The 26,258-nt window shown below is 46.4% G+C and overlaps 1 protein-coding gene across 1 annotated transcript in view; it reads right to left on the reverse strand.

The window, feature by feature from the left end:
- The window catches only part of LOC146784498 (zinc metalloproteinase-disintegrin-like VLAIP-B), a 2,353,571-nt gene that overhangs the window by 104,356 nt on the left and 2,222,957 nt on the right, over positions 1-26,258 (reverse strand). The window lies entirely within an intron of this gene.

The following is a 26,258-nucleotide window of genomic DNA, read 5'->3' on the forward strand; positions in this document are numbered from 1 at the left end:
GACAGCCCCAGCATCCGGCACTGGGGCTGCATCACCAGGGATCCAAGAAGCAAACACAGTAGTGGCACGTGGGTGGAAATGTCTCTTTTGCACGGGTTGATCAGCGGGAGTGTTGGTACAAAATTACACTGCACATATTCACCATTGTCTAATGACAAATCATATCATAAAAGCTTTAAACGTAATGTGGTATGCTCGAAAACAAATTTGCACATTATAATGTTTGCGGAAAAAAAAGTGTGTTGTAGGTTGTCAACACTAAAATGTATTGCAAAACATATTAATGAAATTATTGAAGATTAGTAAACTTTTCAAACCAGTAGAAACACTGTCCTCACAAGTTCACCAAGACTGTGCAAGATAACACATAATTAAAGAAGTTGTCCACCGGTGACCATGCCATGTCAGGGAAGAATCGATTCCTCGCCAGAGCACCCAGAGCACCCACTGTTGACAGGCGCAGGGCGGAGGGTAGGGCGCTCTCATCAATCTGTGCCAGGCCTCTGCGATGATGCAGACGCTGTCAGTCTCATCTAAAGCCCAAAAGCCCAAGTGATGGCCAAGAACCACCAGTGGCCACAGCAGGATGGGAGCTGGCACACCAGTGCGATCGATTGTTGCAACAGAATGGCGGTGGGCACCCCTGATGTATTGCCTGATGTAGGGCAACAGCAGCAGTGGCTCTGAGTGCCAACTACTGCATCCCCTGCTTTCTTTGAAAAGTGAAAAACACAGGGGGAGCTGGTGATTGAAAAACACAGGGGGAGCTGGTGAAAGGTATAAAAGATGTGTCTTCCTACCTACTGTGTAGCCTTGGACCGTGTCCTGTATGTGCCTGTAACTTGCATGATTGATGTAACTATTAGCGGCTATACTTTGTGTCTCTCGGGCCTCTTTCAATGCTCGCCGTCCTCTTCCCCCAGCATCCCCCCCCACCACCACTACCTGCCATCGGCAGCAATCTGATGGATAGCCCAGGGCGCCAGAAGCTCTAAGAGCCTTGGGATTGGGTAATAGTTACTTGTGAAACTCCTGAGGCCAAGAATTCACCCACACCAGCTAAACTGTTTCTCGGTGGAATCTGTTTGACTGTAAAAGTGGCCGAGATGCAAGTGGAGTCTGCCTAAAAGCGCAGGATCTGTGCGTAAAGGGACGGCTGTCATAATCTGGTCGGAGGCTTGCAGAAGGAGGGTTACAATATATAACATGATTTGATAGACACGTGGAGGCCTCAATCTATATACGATTAATTATGCTACAGATGTTGGCTTTTGACCTGTTTTCACATTTTGAACTACCACAGAGCAGCAAAAGAAACCCATGCGTTAAAGGTGTCCAACGCAGGAATAGTTAATTCCGGGTTTAGGGGCATATCAACAACAACCGGCGATAATTATCGCTCAGCGCTCTTAGCGTGAGGATAATTATCGCCGGCTAGCGTGAATTTTTATCGCTGAGATAGCGTGCTATTAGCAACGCTTATCTCAATAGCGATAAAAATCCACACGCTAACAGGCTAACGTGAGATTATCGCTGGAAACCCAGCGATAATCACACGTTACCTTGTTGATAGGGACAGGCAAACTTAGCCATGATATCCTCCTTCCATAGGATATCATGGCTAAGTCTGAAAATTAGCAGATGTAAAAAAGCAGCGTTAACCGCGGTTAGCGCTGCTTTTTTTGTCTCTAACAGGGTTAGCGACATTCTTGATAATAGGAGAAATGTCGCTTAGCGACATTTCTCCTATTATTTTACTCTGGAACGCCCCCTTTGCATCTCATTAGAGATGCAAGGGGAAGCGTAGAGTAAAAGGGTGCTAACATGCAAATTTGCGTGTTAGCACCCTGTTGTTGATAGGGCGCTAGTTTTATCTCTGCTTTTTTGGCTTTTAAAGCCAAAAAAGCAGAGATAAATCCCTTGTTGATATGCCCCTTAGTATCTTTGGAAATACTTAACGGCTCGTGGGAAACTGGACTCATTTGCTCTGCTCTTCACTACAGCTGCTCTTACTACTTCAAATATCCACGTTCCAAAGCAATCTCGTTTATTTGTTTATTGTACATGCGATATTTTGAGTCATGGGCTATAGTTAGTGTCATCCAAAAATAATCTGTTCAACTTTATGAATTAGTGTACATTCATCTTAAATAGGGTTTTAAGGTCGCTTTTGTCGCAGTTGTCTTTTCTATTCTCGCAAATCCCTCTCCTTTCATTCTCTAACTTGTTTTTTGTCTACCATAGTCTTTCTATCCCTCCACTAACTACTCGCCAGCCTATCTGGCACACTCGCTCCTTTTTTGTTCTGTCGCTTTCTTTCTTTATACCCATCTATCTGTGACTTTGTTATGTTATGTTATGTTATGGTGACTTGTAGAGCGCAGGGCTGCCCCAGCAAAGAGGCGTCCCGGCGCTGAAAACAGAAAACTGCACAGCTAATTTTCACACGTTTATTTTCTCTCTCTCTCCAACCAGTCACTCCCCTCCCTTTCAGTATCCCCCCTTTGCCCACCCCCTTGGTCTCTTTCCCTCTTTACAGGTATTTTTTACAGGTATTTATTTGTTATGCACTTCATAATCAAGAGCGCCATCTCCTGGTAAACAAGAGGAACCTGTTATTCTTGGAACCTTCCCGATAATTCTCGGCTAGGCAGGCATTCAGAATTAATATTGATTCTCTTTTATTGGTGCGAGGTCTTTAGCAAATTAATGTCCCTTCCTCAAAAATACACCCCCCCCCCCCCTTAGCAGCGGTCTTTTGGCTAGGGTTAATGCATATTTTAGGAAAGGCGAGATGTAACTCAAAAAAAGCAACTCATGCATAGTACCTGAAAACAGCGATCTAGTACCTCTAAAATAAGATGTTAGAATCAGTGCTGCGTTAGTATTAAAATACATTCGACGTGTAAACAAAGATAATGGTAAGGACAAAATGAACACTAATGCTAACTATCTGAAGCAATTAAAGGGCATCCCTCTGCAGTCCTCCATCATTAGCAATCACCAACAAGAGTCACCCTGGAAGGTTCCTTTGTTTGATGATGTCTGCTCGGGTGTTGAGATATATGTCATTCACCTACTGAATACTTTAACATTAAGGTCACATTTTCGGCGAGGCTGTGAAGAGATGCTAGGCTGCAGTAGGTCTGGCATATGCCTCTGGGCCCACAGGCCCCGGCACAGGCGCTATTAGGCCCGGTTGGCGTTCACCCCTCACAGGGGGAGGACGGAGTGCAGGACACTGTGGCAGAAACCCACAATAGTCCTCTCCTGGCCATTATAAGACCTGAGTCCTGGGTGTGGCAAGCCATCACCAGAAACAGACCACACCGAAACAAGGAAGGCTGCCACACGCCAGTGCCAGCATCAGGCTGCAAAAGTGAGCAGGCTCCATGATCTGTGGAGGCCGGGCCCCGGAAGCGACACCAAGGATGTGGGGACCACTGTTTGCTTCGAGCCCAGTGGAAGAGGAGCAAAATCGTGGGGTAATTCCAGCTTGCCAGAGGCATCAGGCCCAAGGCTGCACAGCAGTCACCATCTTGGTCACATAGCCGATCAGTCAGTTTGGGACCCTGGCATTTGAAGACTTCTTCTGGTAATCGGTGAGCCTGTTTGGGCAATAGGTGCTCAGGAGCTACACCGGGTCTGATATCTGAGAGTGAAGGGCTCAAGGGAGCTTAGCTTCTGCCCAAAGCCAACAGGCATGCGGAGGCGCTCCGGAGATGTGCTTTCACATAGGTGCCATCTTAGACATTCTGGGGCAGATTTACAAGCCCCTTGCGCCACTTTTGCGTCACTTTTCCCATGTTAAAATGACACAAAAGTGGCGCAAGGGGCTTGTAAATCTGCTCCGCTATGTTCCACAGAAAGTGCAATGTGCACTACAATCAAAAGGAAGTGGAATGTGCTAGTGATTAATGGAGGAAACAAGTAAGCAAGAGGACCCTTCTGAACCTCAAATGTATGGTAGCCGAAAGTGAATATGATATCTCCTCTACAAATCGAGTTCAAAGGTGCAGGTGCTTTCATTCAAGTGAGAACAGAAATGTTTCTTTTGTGACAATAAATACACTGAAAAGGTGAAAAGATGATTATCCCTTGCATCATCTTTTAAAGTGAATACCCATGCAAGGCAGTGTGTTTTTGAATTTGCAAGATGAAGGGCTAATTAGGGAGTTAGACATTGTGGGGCATATTCTCAAGGATCTATCGCCAAGTTATCAACACTTTATCTCAGCCAAAGTCGCGATAAATTTATCGCCCCACAAGCTGGTGCTAACAGCCTATAACACCAGTTTACCTGTGATAGGAGTCGCAAAAAACATCTCCACAGATGAGCTTGGCAACTATCGCTAATGCGATGCAGAGTAGGCGTTCCTGTGCAAAAAGCCGTGACAACACCACTCCGCAACATTCTCAACGACCAGCCAGATCGGCGATAAGATCTCAAAACATGCGATAAGGCGCATTAGCAGCAGGAATCTAACACCTGCTCTGACCTGGTGTAAAGTCGAATGACAACCTGCACCATCAAAGGGAGCCCAGCCCAGAGCCACACCTGAAGAACAACAGATGCCATGGAGCCACTGATCATGCATCCCGGAGCCCCAAGGGGGCAACAACACCCACCGCCACCACCCCCAGGACATCACCACCCCCGGGGCCCCAATCCGGCACCCCCCACCCACCCGCGGACAAAGATATGACACATCAACGTTATGAAATCATGAACAAAACAATGTGCCTGATGTCGCAGAATTACAACACCTTACATACATGTGTGGTCAGAAAAATGAGAATCATACATTCATCTTAGAATTTCCAAATAATTTGTTTCATTCAGAATAAACACAAAACAACTATTTTGAAGAGTCATGGAGGGTCCTCTCAGGATAATCTGTAAGTCACAGCCTGCAAAACAACATTCTAGATAAGAAGGTGTGTCATGCGCTCATCAAAGGACAGAGAGAGCGAGCGAAAGAGATAGAGATAGAGATAGAGAGAGTGAGAGAAAGAGAGGGAGAGGGAGAGAGAGAGAGAGAGAAAAAGAGAGAAAGAGAGAGATTGTACAAGGAGTGCAAGGCCAATCGGGCTCTTGGCTCATACATGCTAACTGTTGTGTGTGTATCGCTATTGGTGCAGAAAGGCCTGGCATCAATTGCAACGCGAAGGCCACATCACATTTCAAAAATGCAAGCAGTAGTCAGACTAACATTAGGTATGAAAGCTCCTTTGTCTCAATACACAAGGCGGAAGGACATCTGAACCCCCAACCTTAGTCTTGAATGTGGCTGGCACTCCCTGCGCGAGATACCATACCAGATCTTGACGACTCCTACACCACGATTTGCGCGAATGAAAGACCAATGTGTCCACACCCCACACACACTTGCCCTGCTTGAGGTACACCTGCATGGGATGCCCTTGACACATAAGTAAAAAACAACCCATACATCCAAACGTTGCACACAAATACGACTCATTGGTCAGAGCAGTGGCATATCATTCACATAACTGCTGCCTGTCAGAAGAGTGCCGGTGCTACGAGACCAACAAAGGCAATGGCTGGCAATCCCGGCACATGCACAACCCCTGTTACATGGAACTGTACCATGCACGAATGCTGCATCTGTTGAGATCACTGCCAGTGGCAGTGTTGCGCATCGGTTACCGCCTGAGTTTCCTTCTTGCGTACGTCACCTGCGTCCAGCCCTGGTTCCACTGTCGATCATGCACATTCGAGTGGCCCATGGATGTCTGCCTATCCAACACAACGGTAGCTGAACTGGATTATGACTTGTTTGTGCGCCCCCTGTTGGCCCACGAACAGGAGTGTGACCATGATACCCGTGCATGGGATACCTTGCTATTTGGCATATGTGCAGGCAGTTGGGCATGGGAGATTGCACAACTCCTCGTGTGCAGTGAGCACATCGAGGCGCTCCCCTATTGGGCTGTATTGCGGATTGGTGAAACGGCGTGGATGGAGCACAGCTGCCTGGACCAGTGAAAGGATTGGCTCGCCCTCGTGTTCCTTTAACTCGACAACGATGTACTCTTGGAACAGATTGCCCATGGAGCTGCACTCACATTCATGGAGGAGCAACTACGTTCCTGCAGCCACAACTGATTGTCACCCACAGCACATGTCCCCACACCTTGTAGCATCTTGGAGGATTGGTCACATATCCCAACACAGCAGTGGACATGTCTGCCTTCGCCTGGACTCAGAATGCATGTGCGTGAACCTACGCGTGTGTACACACACCTCTGCAAGGTGAGGCAGTCCCATGGGTGGAGATGCACAGCGTCATTTGGCAACGTTCCAAAATTGGAGAAACTGCTGGGGGGAGAGCACACACATTGCAATGTAGTACGACATGTGACCTTGTAGGACCCTTTCACCTGCTCACTTTCAGCAGAGCACACAGTCGGGGCAGTCCGGCGGTACTGCACTATGCAGATCCCATGGGCTGTGAGTCGTGTCCCCTGACATGGGCCAATGAGCAAACGCCAAACATCACATGACTCGTCCAGCAAGGCAAGGTGGGCTGAGACCGTTGACATCTGTAATGATTTGTGTTCATTTTTGCCACCCCATTTCTTACACCTCGACATGATCCTAAGCTGCCTGTAAGTGTCTTAAACTTTGGTCTGCATGTTGTGCCCTTGCCTTGCCTGTACTGACATGCACAAGCTAATAAAATCTATGCAACTTTACTAGTGTACAACTGTGATGATTGTTGATTATAATGACAAATCGTGTGCCTCCATGAGCATTGTCCATACACAGGGAGGGATTGACTGACGCTTGTAAATTGGGGGTGAGGCTCTATTGACAGCTCCACCTCTGTGAGCCAGACATTGTGTTTGGGATAGTTGCTGGCAGACCTGTGCTCTTACATGTCTCCAGCAATGTGAGTATGGTGTCCAACTTCTTGCCATGTAGATCAAGGTTAACCATCAAAACAGACTGTGTCCACACAGATGTGTGTGAGTAGGTGTGCAAAGAGATGTTCTGTTGTCACATGTGATGGGGGACACCACTTCAGGACTGCTACCGAATTCGAAATTTCTACACACAGCCATATTTAATACATGAATGGGGGCTACGTTGGGGGGGTAACAAGATTGTTGTTCATGTGCAATGAGGTCACAGCTAGTTCACACCTTCACAGTCATCTAATTGGCCATGTGGGTCAGGGTCAAACATGCACATTGATGACATTTACCAGGGTGTACCTTTTAGTGCAATCAATGTCCCTACATTCATCCATACTTTTATACGTGAGTGAAGATAGACATGACACATCTTGTTTTATTCACATTCGGGGGAGTTTTGGAGCTGGAGCAGTACATGGCCATTTCAAGCCCACATAACATGGTTGTCCAGTGGTGGGCCAACCAGAGTCCTTGGGGGAATGCAAGGTTAGTGTGAAGAGGAAAAGTTTAGTCCACAGCCGGATTGCTGTGTTATTGGTACCAGAGCAGATATGGCAGTCCATGTCGGGGTCCAGGTGAATGTCGCAGAGGGTTTCGGGGACAGTGGGAGGTGTTGTTCCAGGGCATGATGCATAGGGCTGAACCGGGCAGGGACAGGCCATATGGCGGGGACGGATGCTACTGCCTCCTTCCTCACACAGTCATTACACTCCACATCTTACTCCTCTGAGATGTCTTCTGTGTCCGGTGTGTCAGGTGTGTGTGGTGGTGTTATGGCTGCATCACTGTGTGCCACTGACACATCAGGGTGCGAAGGTGATAGGGCTGCATCACTGTGTCCCAATGACACGTCAGGGGCAGAGATGTGTGTGTTGAGGTTCCTGCAGCAGTCATCTGGTACAGGCTCAGTGGCAGCCATGGCAAGATGAGGATCTGCAAGGCATGGAAGATCCCAGCTACATCTTGCTGGTGTTCAGCCGTGGCAGCCATACTTTCAGGCTGCATCGGCTCCTTGGTCTCCATTGTCTTCCGCATCTGTGCCAACTCTGTGCTGTCATTGCTGGAGCCTGTCTGACTAGACAGTTCTTGTATCCGAGTAATATACGCAGCGATGTCAGCCAAGGATTGTTGGTGAGCATGCTGCGGACAGTTGGTGTCCGTTAGGGACTGTAAGTGGTGCCTGATGGGACTCAGACACCCACGTATGGCATCGAGTTTGGCTGCCATGAGGTTGAACCCCACCCGCAGCTGATCAGCCATCTTCACCTGGCACGCTAACACACAGCGTTGGAATTCAATGTGTTGGTCGTGGGGTCCTGGGGGTCCTGGGAGTGAGCCGTGGTGGTGTGTGGTTCCTGCTGTGTGGTCTGTACAGGGTGTGGGGTCACCGCTATGCAGCTGGGCTGCCCTGCTCCTGGGGGTGGGGTGCGGAGGCTGTCCATTAGCCGTTGGAGGGTGTCTGAACAAATGTGCAGGGTATCCTCTTCATCATCACTGAAGAGATGTGTGGTCTGCTCTGCAGGAGGTGTTGATTTTCCCTCTGCAATGTAAAGGGGAGATGCAGGTTAACAGTGTGTTCAATGTATGTTGACGCATTGTAGATGTTTACATTCAGACTGCATGACAATGTACATTGTGACTGTTTTGGTGAAGCTGGCTATTTGATGGGAGACAGTGGACATTTCGACTACATGACGGATGTGTGATTGTACTCGTACATTATCATCTCACAGTGTCATGCAATGCCAGATGTGATTGGCCAGTTTCTACGCACGAGCAGCACCAGTTGTGTCATCTGTCCTGTGGTGTAAGGGTTGCACTTTGTACCACATTGTCATCAATGCTGATGTACTGAGATTGCTATGTGTGTGTGCTGCATTGTTGGCGAGTCGCCCCTGCAGCTCTGATTTGGCTGCCCCTTATCCCTTTGAGTCGGTGTGCCTTTGACTTGTGTGCTTTTCGGGTGCTGGGATGTTTGCGACTTGGGTCATTTGTGCTCTTGGGCAAATGTTGTACTCTTGTGCATTGTTTGTCTGCAGATGTGTTTTTGACATCATGAATTGTAGGTGGATGTGTCAGAGTGTAACCTGCTCCTTTACTGATGTGGTCCACACTCAGCCACCTCAATGTCGCCTTGTGCACTGTGTCATGTATTGTGACTGAAGCCATGCTATCTGTCATGCAGTGTCACTTGCATTGTCAGTGTGGATTACATAGCTGCTGTTTTTCTGGATTCAGCACATGTGCATGGGTAGGTTGTGGCATTGGTGATATGGAGGGGGACCCATTTGTGCACCTTGTGGACGGGGGCCTACTTGGGGTTTCTATGTGTGCTGCTGTGTGCCAAGGGTATCAGCTATCAGGGACATGTTCCACACTCATTGTGGGTGTGCAGTGTGCTGCACATGATTGTGCATGTGTGCCATTGTGCCCATCTCCCTCCGTCCCCCCAGTCCCTGGTTGTTACTCACCCTGTTGCTGTTGGGTCAGGTCATATCGAGCTGTGTCCAGACCCCCAACTCCTTGCACTGACTCCACACTGATGACTGTGACCACCATTCCCTCCAGCTCATCCAGCTCCTCCTGTGGCGCAGGACTCCCACCTCCAGTCGTCTTTGCTGCCTTCCTGTTGGCAGCACGTTTCGGTTTGGTTTGGTTGTGCACTTCATGCAAGCGCCTCTTGAACTCCTCCATTGACCTCCTCGACACTCCAACTGCATTCACGTTGGTGACGATGGACTGCCATATTTCCGTTTGTGTTGCCAATGACGCAGTTGAGGTGACGAACAGTTGTTGGTAGTGTTCTATCACCTCCGTGACGATGATCCGGTCTTCCTGTGAACTGAACCCCGTCTTCCTCTTCCCCTTCTCCTTGCCCTTCCCCGAACACGGGGTTCCTGACTGGTCCTCCGTGGGGCTTGTGGGGTTCGGGTTGTCCTCTGCACTCGGTCCGGGTGCATCCATGGTGCTACGCAGTTTGATTTGGTTTTGGTGTGTTTTTTTTGTTGCTTTTATAGTGCATTTTCCCGCATGACGCATGAGAATTGCAGGCCTGTCGCTGGTTGTCACTGATTTTTGTAACGCGATTTGGAGGATCGCTTTTTTTTTGCGTTCATGGTTTGCATTTTTTCGGCGTTGCATTAATTTTTCGGCGGTCATTTGGCACGTCATCCTGCTACTATTGCATGTTGCCGCCGGGTTGGGAATACAACATGAACACAGTGCTATTTTGGTGCGATAGACTGCGATGTTTAGAGTTGCGTTAAGCTAATTTTGCGATGGTTAGCACATGTCTTGAGAATATGCCCCCGAGATTTCTGACGACACGTGAGGTGCCATATGGCAGAGAGCTGCTAAATCTCAATATGTCCTTGCTACAAAGAAAACACATATAAAATATTAACACATTGGTATCTCACACCAGTTAGACTTGTCAAGATGTTTGGTAGTTCTGATTTGTTTTGGAATGGATGCGGTGAGCGTAGCACGTATTTACACATTTGGTGGTCTTGCGTGATGATCCACATCTTCCAGGTTGATGTCTTCCACACAATTCACGCCATTATGAATGTCTTGTTACTGCACAATCTACTCACGATCCTCCTTGGGGACCTTGGGGCAGATAGACTCTAACCTACAGCGACTCCTCTAGGGTGCGCATTCTCCCACTTGTTATTGGCAGCACTGCTGAGCATGGCCCAGTTGTGGAAACAGTGACTAGTCCCTTCATTGAACATGTGGTGGGGAAAGACCTGGTTACTCTATGCCATGGAAAAACTAACGGCCATTAGTTGTGATTGTGTGGCCAAATTTGATACAACATGGTGCCCTTTCACCACATACATACGGTGCCTACAAGGGGCAGGGAGGCTCCATATGATGATGTCTAAGACTGAGTGCATCTGAAAATTATATTGTGACTTCCTCGGGTGCAGACTGTAGATACTCAGGAGCCAAGACCCTGAAATGATAGCTGCGGCTCGCTTTAGCAGCTGGTGGGGCCCAGGGTTTTCCTGTGGCCTCATTGGGCAGGGTTATATTTAATTAATAATTATTCTTGTTATTAATAAGTGTGTAGGGGATGTGTTACCCATGCTTTATTCTTTGCACTCCTTCTTCCAGAAATGTACTGTGTGTCATGTTTTCTTCAAACTTCAAAAATAAAATTGAAAAAAAAAGATCAAGGGCTAATTGCAAATCTAAGTGAGTAAGACATATTTCCCTGTGGATGCAGTATATCATGCAGGGCTCCTCACACACTGGTATAATAAATATAGCAGAGGATTCACACATGAAAAAGTTGATTCATAGGAGCCGATTCCGATTTCGGTCGGAAGGGCACCGAATCGGGTTCGGCCATAGCGGATCCGATTCCGATGCTTCTTTTCCAACCGATCCGTACACGGGTCCGGGCGACGAACTATGATGCGAAGATGCGCGAATTCTCCGACCGACTCGTTCCCGGCTCCGATCGGTCCAACTCGGTCGCACGCAAACCGCCGCGTGTAATAGAGACGATTCTTGACCAAACGAGTACGATGCTCGAATCAAACAGCTCGACCGAGTCGGAGCGTCCGGCTCGCAAAAGCTCCCGGAGTCGGACATCCGGGGTCCGCGTCAGACCCCCCGACACCCGCAGCCGTACAACTCGCACACAGGGGGAGACACATGGGTCTCCCCCACACAGGCATGTACGGCACGGATGGCACCGACACGTACCCACTGTAGGGGGCGCACTTGTTCGAGATGTACCCATTCAGTCAATGTACACGCATGTACACGTCATACAAGTGGCTCCCATTGACTTCTATGAGAGTCCGATCGAACCGAGTCCGACAGCATACGTGTGCATCATACTCGCTCGGTCGGACTGTAGGGGTCCGGCTCGGTGGGAAAACACTCCGGATCCGACTCGGTCGGAGTGCTTTCCGACCCGGATTGGAATCAGCACCATAGTGTTGATATTCAGGAGCACAAACATTACAGCTTTTATTCATTCCACTCTAGAAGGTAAAGATTATGTGCCAGTTTTTACGTTTTGAGCTTAAATGGTTCTCTTTTAAAGAATTGAGCAGTTTAGAGCAAATTCATTTAGTGTTCATTCCAAGAACTTCTAGCCAATTTCCAAGAACATGAGACATATGCAGAAGACAGTTAACAGTTGTAAACAGAGAAGTGAAGCACTCTTTCAGGCAAACCGTTCCTCCTAATGATAAATCAGAACAGTGATCTTGGCACAAGCAGTGGAATTATTATAAGATAGTCTAAAACAGAAGCCACCACCCATTTCTCAAAGACGCATGTTAAGAAAAATCCATCACTTCCACACTTCTGACCATAACATTTATTGCAATGTATGGCTCGAAAATACAAAGTGAGGTAACTTATGGATCAAACCAAGTCTATCCATAGCACAACTAACCGCTTTCAATATCTTTAAGTAGCGGTGTCATACCTTTCAAAGCATAAGTCACACTCAAGCCCAAGAAATAAAATTCCCATTCTTTACAAGCTCTTACTTACACTGGTGACCTTCCTGTTTTGTGTTGGCATATAAGCGTCTTTAACTTCTCAGATGAACCAGGGAGCTCACTGTCATATTATTCATCCTGTAACTCCTCTAAATTTAGAAATGAGTGCCTTTAAAAACTGCTGTCAATAACAATAACCGCAAACCCAGTTCAGGTGCAAAGGAATCATTCCATGGAAACTGCATTTCTCTTATCCATCTGTAGTAAAGTGGAGTTTTGTTGCAGTACCCCCCACTTTTTGCCTGATTCTGATGCATTTTGACTGAGTGTGCACTGGGTCCCTTCTACTCAGGCTCCAAGTGCCTGTGTTCTTTCCCAAAACTGCACCTTTGTTTCCACAAATGGCTAACCTCTCAGCATAATAAACCCACACTGCTTCCAGTGTTGGATTTATTATAAAATTCACTCAGAGGGCATCTTAGAGGTGCCCCTTGAGAAATGACCAACTCTCTAGTATGTGGCTGACTGGCCTCTGCAAGCTGCCACTACCAGACAGGTTTCTGGCCCCATGGGGTGAGAGCCTTTTGTTCTCAAGGGCCAGGAACAAAGTCTGCCCTGGGTGGAGGTGCCTCATACCTCCCTCTAGCAGGAACAGAAGCACTCAGCGGTGAGCATCAAAAAAACACTTTTGGTAGGCAGGTCAAGTGGGAAAATTAGTAATTAGAGAAGAAGTGTCCACCTTAGCAGGGATCACCTGGTGTCCAGAGCTGAGGTGAACCCCTCTCTTCAAAATCGTCCATATTGACTTGGAGATTGTTAGTCAATACGAATAGGGATGTGCCCTCTCCAAAGGGAGTGGACACAGAAAGGGTGTAGTCACCCTAAAAGTCAGTAGCCATTGGCTACAGCCATAAGACCTACGTAACACACCTAAATTGAGTATTTAGGTGCACCCCTGAACCTAGTTCCTTAGTTCCCATGTGATCTAAAGAAGAAGAAGGGCCGAAAAGCTGTGCAGCAGTGAAGACACCAGACAATACTGACTTGGCTGGAGTCCTACCAGCCTGTCTGCACCTTCGGAACCCTGCTCCAAGAAGACAACTTGTCCAGCAGACTTAGCAACCTCTAAATCCCTCAGAGGACTGCCTGCCTTCCCTAAAGATCAAGAACTCCAGAGGACAGCAGTCCTGTCCAGAAAGAAACCAACACCAAGGACTCCTTTACCTTTTGGAACCGCAAGACCAGCCTACTTTGCACCCAATGCCCATGGCCCGAGTCTGAGTGGCCCACCGGTCCAGTGAAGTCCCCCCAGTGATTCTGACCTCAAATCCATTAGTGGCTGACCCCTCCTGGACTTCAGGAAGAAGCCTGCAGCCTCAATATGAAGAGTCCCCCCAACCTCAACTGGATCTGTTGAAGATTTCCCAACATCCAAAGGCACCCCTGCATCCTCAGCCCCTGATGTCGGTGAGCCCAGATGATGGTGTTCTCGCATTTAGCACACTCCCAACTTACCTGTTCAGTTGTTGGTCACCTTCATCCAGCCTCCTGGTCCGAGCCTGGATCCTCTTTGTGAAACCGAGTTCCTCCGTTCACTTGCATTAGGCACCCAATGCCATCTTTTCACCCTGCACCCGGTTACCCATGTTACTGGTGGTGTATGCTTGGTGCTGCTTTGTGGTCCCCCCTGTGCCTGTCTAAATTCCCAGGGCCTCTGCAAATCGTGCATCTCCAATCACCCACAGTCTCTGTGGACTAACATTGGGCCCTCAACACCAACTTTGACCTCAGCAGCTGGCCGCTGGGGGTGCAACCTTGGTGTCCATTTGCACCTTGCCCTGTGTTGGTCCAAACCCCCGAAGAATGGGATAGTAAGTCGTGTACTTACCTGTTGATGTGCATAACTTTTTCCAACCCATAGGATTGCAATGTATTTCTTGCTACTTGCCCAATGTGTCTACTTTCTACATTGCTGCTGTTGATTGACACCACAAAGTATCTCCAGTACTACTGTAAAGTTTTCCTATTGCTATTGCAACATATTCCTACTGTACCTGAATGTATTGCTATTTTTTAACTGGAACTTACCTGCAACTGTGTTCTTCTTGGTTCTAAAATGAAAGCAACAGAGTAATATTTGTATACAAATATTGATCTTGGAGTTAGTCATTGTGTGCCTCATTTCTTCACTGTGTGTGTACAACAAATGCTTAACGCAGCTATCTGATAAGCCTCACTGCTTGATCACACTCCCACAAAAGAGAGTAAAGTATTATGTTTTTTAGCCTCTGTAAAGCCTTTGGGGATCCACTGGAAACTGTGCACACTATACCTAATTTGGTATAGTATATACAGAACCAGCTTTCTATACCATCATCCTTAAAAGCAGACATCTTGAAGGCCTCTGTGAAAGCTAAAGGAGGTAAAGGATCTTGCAATCAAGATGACCTCTCAACTACATTTTCAGACTTCCTACAAAATTCTCAAAACAAACAAGAGTGGAGAATATGTAGGGGGAACAAGGCGGCCAGCTAGCATGTCGGCCGCAGAGCTCCGATATCTCCAGCATGTATAACAGCAGTCTACCTGGTGCGTAACACGAGAGGATTCTTTTGAAATGATTATTTATTATCTTTTTCTCAGCCCTCAGCCCCCAGTGAAGCATACCTGTGTGTCTATGGCGCCTTGTCCTGGTGCTTAGGATGGTGTGGATGCTCCCGGAGACTCCGCGCCGGCACTCCAAGGTGCTCAATCCTGTTTGGATTCTCCTATGTTCCTCGCGGCACGGGTCGCTAGGTGGCGGCCCGCGTTAGCTTCAGGGTCACAGCAGTTGCCACGGTCGGCACCAGCCGACAAAATCAGCAGCCAGTGCCTGGAGGGGATCACAGACAGAATATCGACGGACCAAATATCGGCCTACAAGATTATCGAGTCTAGAATATCGATGGACAGAATATCGACATCCTATCGTTAAAAAGGTAAGTACAAAAATATATAAATCCTAATATCGTTGTTTAAAATATCATTTATAAAATATAGTTTTTTTAAATGTCTTAAAAATAATAGAAAATTAACTAAATATAATTAATAAAAACATAGTTAGATTGTTTTTTAAATGTTAAAAATGATAAATAATAAATAGAACATTAACAAAATTAAATATACATATTTTAAAAAATGATATATATATATTAACTTAATAATATTAATAAATAATGATTTTATTTAATTATGAAATGTTAGAAACAATAAAAATTATAAATATATATATATATCTATATATATCAAAACCAAATTTGAGAAACCAAGACGCCGCACTCTTCCTGGATATTTGAAGATAAGATTTATTTTTCGCTCTTCACCTACGCGTTTCGAACTTCAACAGTTCTTGTTCACGGTAGTATACATAAGTCCCTTTTTACTTTCCATTATTTATACCAAATCTCCACATAGCCGACAATGAGGCATTGTGGGTATGGTAGTTTATGTAAAACATGCAAAAACACATGAGATTCAAATTGAGTCTAAACCACTGAATAGACATCTTTGCCATGATATCGGCATCATTCTCAAGTTATTGTTACAGAGATGACTGAGTTTTGTACTTATGATATTTGCTTACTATCAATATACGGGTTCATAAGCATTTGCGTTTAGTCGCAATTAATTATCAACTGTACATTACTTTGTGTCCGGTATTCTCGGCTAAGTGCCATGCCAGATATTGGCGTAATGACAAGCATTTGTGATCAACAGTACAATGCTAAATGTCAGGTATTCTCGGCTGAGTGCCGTACCTGCCTTGAAATGCCCGATTGTGGCGCAGTGACAAACAGTGGATCAGACACCGAAAGCGAAACAACTTGTTTTTCTTTTCTCAATATTTTCAATCTGAGTGATCAAATCATACATTCATGTTTACTAAATTGATTCTAATATGTAACAGTCAGACCATGTCTAGTGAATGTTAATTTCTAGCATGTGTTTACAGTTGCACTTGAAGTTCTTTACAGGTGTACATAAAGTTCTTCATCTCCATTTAGCCCTCCAGGAATTCGGGTTTTAAAACGGATTATTAGTTTGGACTCCAACCGCCTGAGTTTTTAAATCCTGTTTCCAACACTTTCATGTTCCATAATGCATGCAACGCCTGAATATTCGATGTCTTTCCAAGTTTTTTCAACATGGGTTTGTAGATGTTTTGTTATTGCATATGTTGTGTCTTCATTTTGGATTGCGCGTATATGTTCTAAAATGCGCTTTTTCAATGGGCAGATGGTTGAACCTATATATCGTTTGCCACAGAGACATTCAATCATGTAAACTACAAACTGCTTTCACAAGTGATTGTGTTTTGAATTTCATTACATTTGGTGAATCCTTGTTGTCTTTTTTCAAGCCATGTTTTGGTTTTCTTGTTTTCAAAGTGGCTGTTCACCAATGTATCACAAAGAAATGGTACCTTTCTGTATGAAATTAGTGGTTGATTCCCTATTGTGGGTCCAATATCCGGATCTTTTTTGATGACATTCCAATACTTTAGTAGAATTTTTCGAATTTTGAAGCTTTCCTTTGAATATGTCAGAATTAGACGTGGTGTCTCATCTGTAATTGTTATATCTTTCTTTTTTACAGTCAGGGTTTGAGCTCTCGTTTTTTGTCTGGCTTTGTTCTCTCCACGTACGATATCACTATGTTTATATCCCCGTGATGTAAATCTTTTCTTTGTGTCATGGAATTTTTTCTCCATTTCTTCCGGCTCAGAGCAATTCCTTTTCATCCGTAGGAATTCTCCACGTGGAATGCTTTGTTTCAAAGATTGTGGATGGAAGCTAGTCCCATGCAGGATGCTATTCGTGGATGTTTTTTTGCGAAAAACTGTTGAATGAATTTTGTTGGACTTGATGTATATTTTAGTATCTAAAAATTCAATCTCTCTAGATTGTATATTAGAGGTGAATTTTAAGCCTACATCAATTTGATTCAGTATTGTAATATACTCCGCCAGTTTTTCTTTAGTCCCCCTCCATAAAAGGAAGAGGTCATCAATAAAGCGTAGCCACAATACTACATCTGTGGTGTATGGGTCGTTTTCCTCCCTCCAACTTATGTGTTTCTCCCACCAACCCATGGTGAGATTAGCATAGCTTGGAGAAAAGGAAACTCCCATGGCAGTACCGCACTTTTGAGAGTACATTTGTTTATCAAATAAGAATACATTGTTAGTTAGACAGAATTGGATCATTTCCATCAACATGTTGGTGTGTTGTAGTTCCCCAATTGGTCTTTGTTTGAGGAAGTATACTATGGCTGTCAAGCCTACATCATGATTAATTGATGTATATAATGAAATAACATCAATTGTTGCTAGTAGGTAGTCGGATTGCCATTCTGTTTCCATCAGGATTCTTAAAAAATCGCCAGTGTCTCTGATGTACGAGTTTAAAGTTGGAACGATTGGTGCTAAAAAATAGTACACATAGTCCGCTATGTTTTCATAAAGGGATCCACAACTGGAAATTATAGGGCGACCTGGGGGTTTGTGTAGAGTTTTATGAACTTTAGGCAAGAAGTAAATCGTTGGTGTTACTGGATTTGTTACTGTTAGAAACATTTTTTTATCTGAGCTCAATAGGCCATTTTCATACCAACTGTTTATTCGATTATGTATGTCTCTAATCATTGTTGGAATGGGATTGGAGTTTAATCGTGTATAATTGTTTTCATCTCCTAGTTGACGATTTGCCTCCTCAATGTACGCTTGTTTATCAAGGATGACAATATTCCCACCCTTATCTGCGGGTTTTATTTCTATCGCATTATTGGTTCTTAATGCTTGCACTGCTTGACGCTCCTGTAGAGACAAATTTTCCTTTTTGGAATTTGTTGTATTTTCCAAGACTTCTAGTTCTGCCACAACTAAGTCATGGAATGTGTCAATTCGATTTCCGGGATGTACTTGTCGCGATCCTAGAGCAGCAGGCCGAGTCCGGCGCAAGACAGACTACAAGGCCCAGAAGGCCATGGGGCAAAGGTGGGCGGGAAGAGCCGCGCGCTACGTTACCGCGCATTACAAAAGCCCCGCCTCTTCCAGGAAGCGGGGCTTGACAAACAATCCGTTATCTGGAGTTCCCTGTTTCGGAGAGTAGCGCGTTGCGGATGGTATTCCCCGCGGATTCTTTTGCGCGCTACCCGTTCAAGCCCCGAGTTGGATTCGAGGCATCTTTGGCCCCTGAGGACCGAGACTTTTTACAATCCGTGGAGATTGTTTCAGGTATTTAGGTCTGCGCAGGGAGTGGAAGCTTCTCCCACTCTGCCTGCGTTCCTTTGGTTGTGTTTCCCCATTTCTCCATCGTTTGTTGGGGCCCGCAGTATCTTGGGTTCTTGGCCTCTGTGAAACTGTCCTACGTCGCCAGAACCAATTTGCATTTCCTTGTTTTCCTTGGTGGCACAAGCCTACTCAGCCCATGGGGGCGTTGTGACGTATAACACGCCTACCAAGGTACCCTCGACGGAGGGCTTGTGCAACATTCCCATCCTGTTTAACTTCCTGTCGTGTGTACCGAGGGATCCCTGGAGACTTCTTAAACCTACAGTAAGGAGAGACGTAAGGGAAGAGGGGGTGGATGGTATCTTTCACAGTCGTGCCCCTAAACACCCTCTGATCCATTTGCTTCTGTTATTTGTCTCCCTCTGTAGCCTACCACATACGGGACCGTGCCTCACTGCATCACGGCAGCCGTTCCCCATCCCTCTACACTTCCCCAGTTGCATCTTCACGCCTGGAGTTTATCTGGATCTAGGTGGGGGTTGTTTCCAGGGGAATAATCGGGATTATCTACACGACATCGTCCCTGCTGGCCGCCCTTGTTGCAGGTTAGTGGTCTTTTCATGTTACACTTGGCCTAACAGTCACAACAGATTGTCAAGCCTACGGTAACTATCCAGCCCGGACGATGGACACCAATACGGTGCTGGCTTCCCTGGTGGAGAGCATTGCGGCCCTCCAGCAGGAAGTACATACCTCTCGAGTAGAGAATCAAGAAATCAAGAAAGACATGAACACATTGCGTAGAGAGGTAGCAGGAATTTCTCGCAAGGGCACGGGAAAAGAATCCTACATCAGAGACTGGACGCTTCCACCTCCCATCACGTCCCGCGGCCAAGGAGGGGGTACTTTTGACACAGGGTTTCCCGCCACTACATCGGACACTGCCCCTCCTGATAGGTCACTACCCACTGTGCATATTGTTCAGAGTCAAGGGATTCCTTTGGCGCCACCCGAACGCTTCTATGGGGATGCCAGGAAGTTCGAAACCTTTCTTCATCAATGCAGACTTCACTTCTTGTGTAAACCACAAGTGTTTCAGGAGGAGGTGGCCAAAACCTCATTTATGATGTCCTACATGGGAGGAAATGCCGCAAGCTGGACCATCCCTTTACTGGAAAGGAACGATCCGGTTCTACAGAATTTTCAGGGATTTTGTCTCGAAATGAGAAAACTGTTCGATCGCAAGGCCCACATGATGTCCCTGGATCGTGAACTGCTTACCTTACGACAGGGGTCTCAGGATTTATTGTCCTATATAACTACCTTCAATCGGCTAGTGGTAGAGACGGACTGGCCGCCAGAGAAGAGAACTACCCTATTTTATCAAGGCCTACGAGGTGAACTCAAGAACGTCTTAGCTCAAGTGGTACAGCTACCCGGCACCTGTGAAGAACTAATCGACCTCACCGTCCAACTAGATCATCGGTTGCTAGAGAGAAAGGGAGACCGAGGCAAAAGCGAAACCCGTCTTCTGCCAGCTCGATTCAAACCGGCCCACGAAGAAACCCCACGAACGGCGGAGGGACCAGAACCTATGCAAATCGGAGGACTCCGAGGTCCGCTTTCCGCGGAAGAAAGAGAGAAGAGAAGACAACAGAAGTTATGCCTCTATTGTGGAAAAAGCGGGCACTTCATTAAAGAATGCCGAGCCAGAACCAGACTCCCAGAACGAACCCCTACTTCCAAGTCTCAGGCCGCCGCATCCCCGCAACCGTCGGAAAACTGCAACACCCAAGCCAGTCAGGGACCCCTGACTTGGGACTAGAAAAGAAAACGGTCTCGCTACGAATACCTAACACTATGCAACCGTCAGTGGCTCACATTAATGTCAGCGTGACGTTATGGGTATCGCAAGTACATACCATAACAGTGTCAGCTCTTTTGGATTGCGGAGCCACTGGGAGTTTTATGGATCAGCAATATGCCCGAGAACTTGGAATCCCATATGAAACCAAGAAAAAACCGGAAGTGGTAAAAGCCGTGGATGGGAAGGCCTTAACATCAGGACCAGTGAGACACCATACTTACCCACTACGGATGCTGATAGGAGAATTACATCAGGAACGGATTCAGTTTGACCTCATCGACGCTCCACATTTCCGCATCATTCTAGGTATGCCGTGGTTAACCCTGCATGATCCCGTGATTCGATGGGCGGACCGCACAGTTTCCTTAACCTCCCTTTACTGCAGGGAGCAATGCCTTCTTCATCACGCCCTCGTAGACAAGGATGCTAAAACACAAGCAGGGTTCCTTCAAGACGGAAGTGAAGAACGCAGTTGTTGTAGCATTATGAAGCTTCCAGAGGTTTACCAGGATTACCTGTCCGTTTTCAACAAACAGGAAGCTACTCGACTGCCCCCACACCGTCCGTACGACTGTCGGATCGACCTAGTCCCTGGAGCAGTCATTCCATGTAGTCGAGTTTATGCACTAACGGAACCTGAGACTCGTTATCTGAAAACATACTTGGAAGAAAATCTCGCCTCAGGCTTCATTCGACCTTCTTCCTCACCCGCATCATCTCCACTCTTCTTCATCGGGAAAAAAGACTGTGATGAATTAAGGACCTGCATAGATTATAGGGCTATCAACAGACTAACCATCAAAAACCGGTATCCCCTGCCCTTAATACCGGTCCTGTTGGATCAACTCAAGGGAGCACGGATATTTACCAAACTGGACCTTCGAGGGGCCTACCACTTGGTTCGCGTAAAGACCGGAGATGAATGGAAGACTGCATTCAGGACCAAGTTCGGGTTATACGAGTATCAGGTCATGCCGTTCGGGTTATGCAATGCCCCGGCGGCATTCCAGTATTTCATGGATGAAGTGCTGAGGGGCTTGCTAGACCTTTTCTGTATCGTCTATATTGATGATATCCTGATCTACTCAGCTACCCTTCAGGAACATATCATTCACGTGAAGAAGGTGCTGGAAAGACTACGAATGCACTCATTGTACGCTAAACTGGAAAAATGCCAGTTCCATGTCAACGAGATAGCCTTTTTGGGATATGTGATCAATGCCCAAGGGTTCCAAATGGACAGGAGCAAGGTCGAAGCGGTTACCCAGTGGAAGGCGCCTCAGCACGTCAAAGCCGTCCAGAGTTTTCTTGGCTTTGCCAATTATTACAGGCGCTTTATCAAAGATTTCTCAAAAATCATACACCCGATCTCTCGGCTGTTGAGAAAAAACACCACCTTTTCCTGGGATCAAGAGGCCGATGCAGCATTTCAAGACTTAAAGAACCGTTTTGTCCAAGCACCCATCCTGCGTCATCCAAACCCGACTCTACCATACCTGTTGGAAACAGACGTGTCACAATATGCCATTGGTGGGGTGCTGTCACAAAGACATCCAGAAACAGGGCAGATACATCCAGTGGCATATTATTCCAAAAAGATTTCCCCTAGTGAAATAAACTATTCCATCACGGATAAAGAACTACTGGCCATCAAAAGGGCCTGTGAAGAATGGAGGCACTACCTCTTAGGGGCTGTCCACACCATCGAGATCTACACCGATCATCGAAATCTTCTTTTCCTAAAAACAGCTAAAGCCCTCACACCCCGTCAACTAAGGTGGTCACTTTTCTTTTCCGATTTTGATTTTATCATCCGATATAGACCAGGAACACAGAACGGAAAAGCTGATGCCTTATCCCGGCTAGAGGACCCCCCACACCCGGAAACGGAAGAACACCCCGAACCTCCTAGCGTTCTCGCCGAAAACTCCTTTCCACCTGACAGCATCGCAGCTCTCACAACCCCGGATTTTCTGGAGGACCTGAAGGCGTCCTGGGATCCACTCGAAAGCGATTCCTGGATACAAGAGGACCCTAATAACCGAACCACAAAACATCGTTTACTGTTTCATCAAGAAGCCCTATACCTCCCCCGATCCGTTCAACAACAACAGATGGTAGCCTGGGCTCACGATTCCCCATTAGGAGGGCACCTTGGAAATACAAAGACCATCTCTCTCCTCGAGAGAACGTTTTGGTGGCCTTCCCTACGGTCTGACACCAAAGAATACATCAAGAATTGCGCTATCTGTGCCCAAAGCAAGGCAAGTCATTCCAAACCTGCTGGATTACTACACCCGATCCCGGTGCCTCCATTCCTCTGGCACACCATATTAATGGACTTTATTGTGGAAATGCCGCCATGTGATGATTACACCACCATCCTAGTGGTGGTTGATCACTTGTCCAAAATGGGCCATTTTATCCCCCTCAAGAAACTACCTACATCCGTTGAACTTGCTGCCATCGTCCTTCAGCATGTAGTACGCACCCACGGACTACCTCGAGTTCTCATTACCGACAGGGGATCCCAATTTATCTCACGATTCTGGAGGTCCTTATGCGCCATCATGGGAGTGGAGGTACGTTTGTCTACCAGTTACCACCCACAAACAGACGGAAAGACGGAAAGGTTAAACCAAACCCTCGAACAATATCTACGATGTTTTACCCTCCAAAATACTCCAGATTGGCATTCATTACTTTGGACTGCCGAATTTGCTTACAATAACGCACAACATACCACATTAGGGTGTTCCCCTTTTTTCTGTCTTTATGGTTTCCATCCGTATTTCCTACCCTTTGAAGGACCTATAGAATCACATCATCCCACCATACACGAGCACCACACCCATTTACGAGCAGTGCTTGCAGAGGTGAAGGGTCAGTTAGAAAAAGCACAAAGGGCACAGAAACAACAGGCAGACAAGAAGAGAACCCCAGAACCCTCATACATAGTAGGGGACAAGGTGTGGTTATCCACGAAACACTTGCAGGTTAAAAAAGGGGGTAAGCTAATTCCCAAGTTTGTAGGACCCTACTGTATTCAGCAAGTCATTAATCCTGTGGCCATGAAGCTGTCCCTGCCCCCAGCATGGAAAATCCACCCCGTGTTCCATGTGTCCTTACTAAAAGCCTGTCCCGACAGCACAAGAGTGGCTCCAGTCCCTGTCCCACTAAGTATGGATGGACAAGAGGAATACGAGGTGAAAGAGGTGCTAGATTCCCGACGTGTGAGAGGACGCTTGCAGTACTTAATTGATTGGAAAGGCTACGGAGTGGAGGAAAGAACATGGGAACCTGCCACCAATCTACATTGCCCTCGGCTGGTGAACAGGTTCCATCGCACACACCCCGGCAAGCCAGGTCAACCGCCGAGACGGCGATTCTTGAGAGGGGGTTCTGTCGCGATCCTAGAGCAGCAGGCCGAGTCCGGCGCAAGACAGACTACAAGGCCCAGAAGGCCATGGGGCAAAGGCGGGCGGGAAGAGCCGCGCGCTACGTTACCGCGCATTACAAAAGCCCCGCCTCTTCCAGGAAGCGGGGCTTGACAAACAATCCGTTATCTGGAGTTCCCTGTTTCGGAGAGTAGCGCGTTGCGGATGGTATTCCCCTCGGATTCTTTTGCGCGCTACCCGTTCAAGCCCCGAGTTGGATTCGAGGCATCTTTGGCCCCTGAGGACCGAGACTTTTTACAATCCGTGGAGATTGTTTCAGGTATTTAGGTCCGCGCAGGGAGTGGAAGCTTCTCCCACTCTGCCTGCGTTCCTTTGGTTGTGTTTCCCCATTTCTCCATCGTTTGTTGGGGCCCGCAGTATCTTGGGTTCTTGGCCTCTGTGAAACTGTCCTACGTCGCCAGAACCAATTTGCATTTCCTTGTTTTCCTTGGTGGCACAAGCCTACTCAGCCCATGGGCGCGTTGTGACGTATAACACGCCTACCAAGGTACCCTCGACGGAGGGCTTGTGCAACATTCCCATCCTGTTTAACTTCCTGTCGTGTGTACCGAGGGATCCCTGGAGACTTCTTAAACCTACAGTAAGGAGAGACGTAAGGGAAGAGGGGGTGGATGGTATCTTTCACAGTCGTGCCCCTAAACACCCTCTGATCCATTTGCTTCTGTTATTTGTCTCCCTCTGTAGCCTACCACATACGGGACCGTGCCTCACTGCATCACGGAAGCCGTTCCCCATCCCTCTACACTTCCCCAGTTTCCGTTATCTCCTCCCGGTTGTCCCCCCGGTTGCATCTTCACGCCTGGAGTTTATCAGGATCTAGGTGGGGGTTGTTTCCAGGGGAATAATCGGGATTATCTACACAACATCGTCCCTGCTGGCCGCCCTTGTTGCAGGTTAGTGGTCTTTTCATGTTACACTTGGCCTAACAGTCACGACAGTACTGATGGACAGAAATTTGATTTATTCTTAAAGTTGGTCCGTGGATGATTGTCTGTATTAATGCCCATCTCTTCTAATACTTGTATATCTGTTGTTTCTGACTCAGTGATTTCATGAGCAAGTTCATTCGCAGTTCTTAAAGCACTTGATTCTGCAATAGTATATCCACCTTATAATACAGATAAGTCAGAATCTGTTTCTATTGCACCTTCCTTTTGTTTTGGAGGTAATTTATCAAAGAACTTTTTTAGTTTTAGTTTTCGAATATACTTATACATGTCAATTCGAGTTTCAACTGCATCTTGATGTCTTTCAGGGCAGAATGTTAAGCCTTTATTGAGTAAAGTTCGCTCTGCTTGAGTCAAGTTGTATTGAGATAAGTTGATTATCAGATTGGGATCCATTTCCATAAGCATTGCGCTTTTTATTATTTTTTTATCACTGTTCGATTTCGTAAGTAATATCTTTGTTTTTCTGCTTCTTCTTGTTTTTCGCCGTGGGCTTGGTTTCCAAATTGGCCCCTTCCTCGTCCCCTTGTACGTTTTCTGCCTTGTCCCCTTCCTCTCATTTTTGGATTTTGTTGATCCTGGTATAATAATTTCATTTCTTCTAAAAAAGAAAACTTTCTTGTATGTGCTGATTGACCTTCCCCTACACTCAAATCTGATTCTGTTTCCCTTGGCGTGGTATACGGGGATTCTTGTACATTCGGTTTTTTGCTCTCTGCTTGTTGTTTTAGAATTTCAAATCTCTTGGCAAAGGTGAAGATTGTTCGATTTTCATAGTCGGATTCATCTCTTCTAAATTTCCGTTGTTTTCTTTCTTGGATTTCACTCTCATGTTTATCCAGATTTTTATCCATTTGCATCCGTAATTTATTAATACTTTCTTCATCTTGCCCTAATGCTTTGATTTGTTGTTCTATCTCATCTATTTTAGTATGCAGTTCATCCACGTTCTTCTTGGCATACTTTATGATGATTAGCATCATTGTGCGCGAGCATTCCATATTGTTTTTTCCCCATTCGTCAAGCATTTCGGGGCTTGTGTCAGGATGGTTGGGAAGGGTAAATATACGTAGTCCCCGGGGTACTCTACCAAATTCGACGTATTTTTCTAATGTTATTATCTCCCAACTTCGTGAGATTTCCATTCGAAGAGGTTTTTCCATTTGCACAAATAATTGCTTTAAGGTCATTGTTGCTGTATTTGGCAATTGTGTTTTCGCAGTGGATGTTGAGGCCGTAGGCGCTAGTTTAGAAAACATGCTCTCAGCTTTCTCCATTCTTTTGGCTGCTCTTTGTTCCATA

The sequence above is a fragment of the Triturus cristatus genome, chromosome 11, assembly GCF_964204655.1.
Source record: "Triturus cristatus chromosome 11, aTriCri1.1, whole genome shotgun sequence".
Taxonomy (NCBI): Eukaryota; Metazoa; Chordata; class Amphibia; order Caudata; family Salamandridae; genus Triturus; species Triturus cristatus.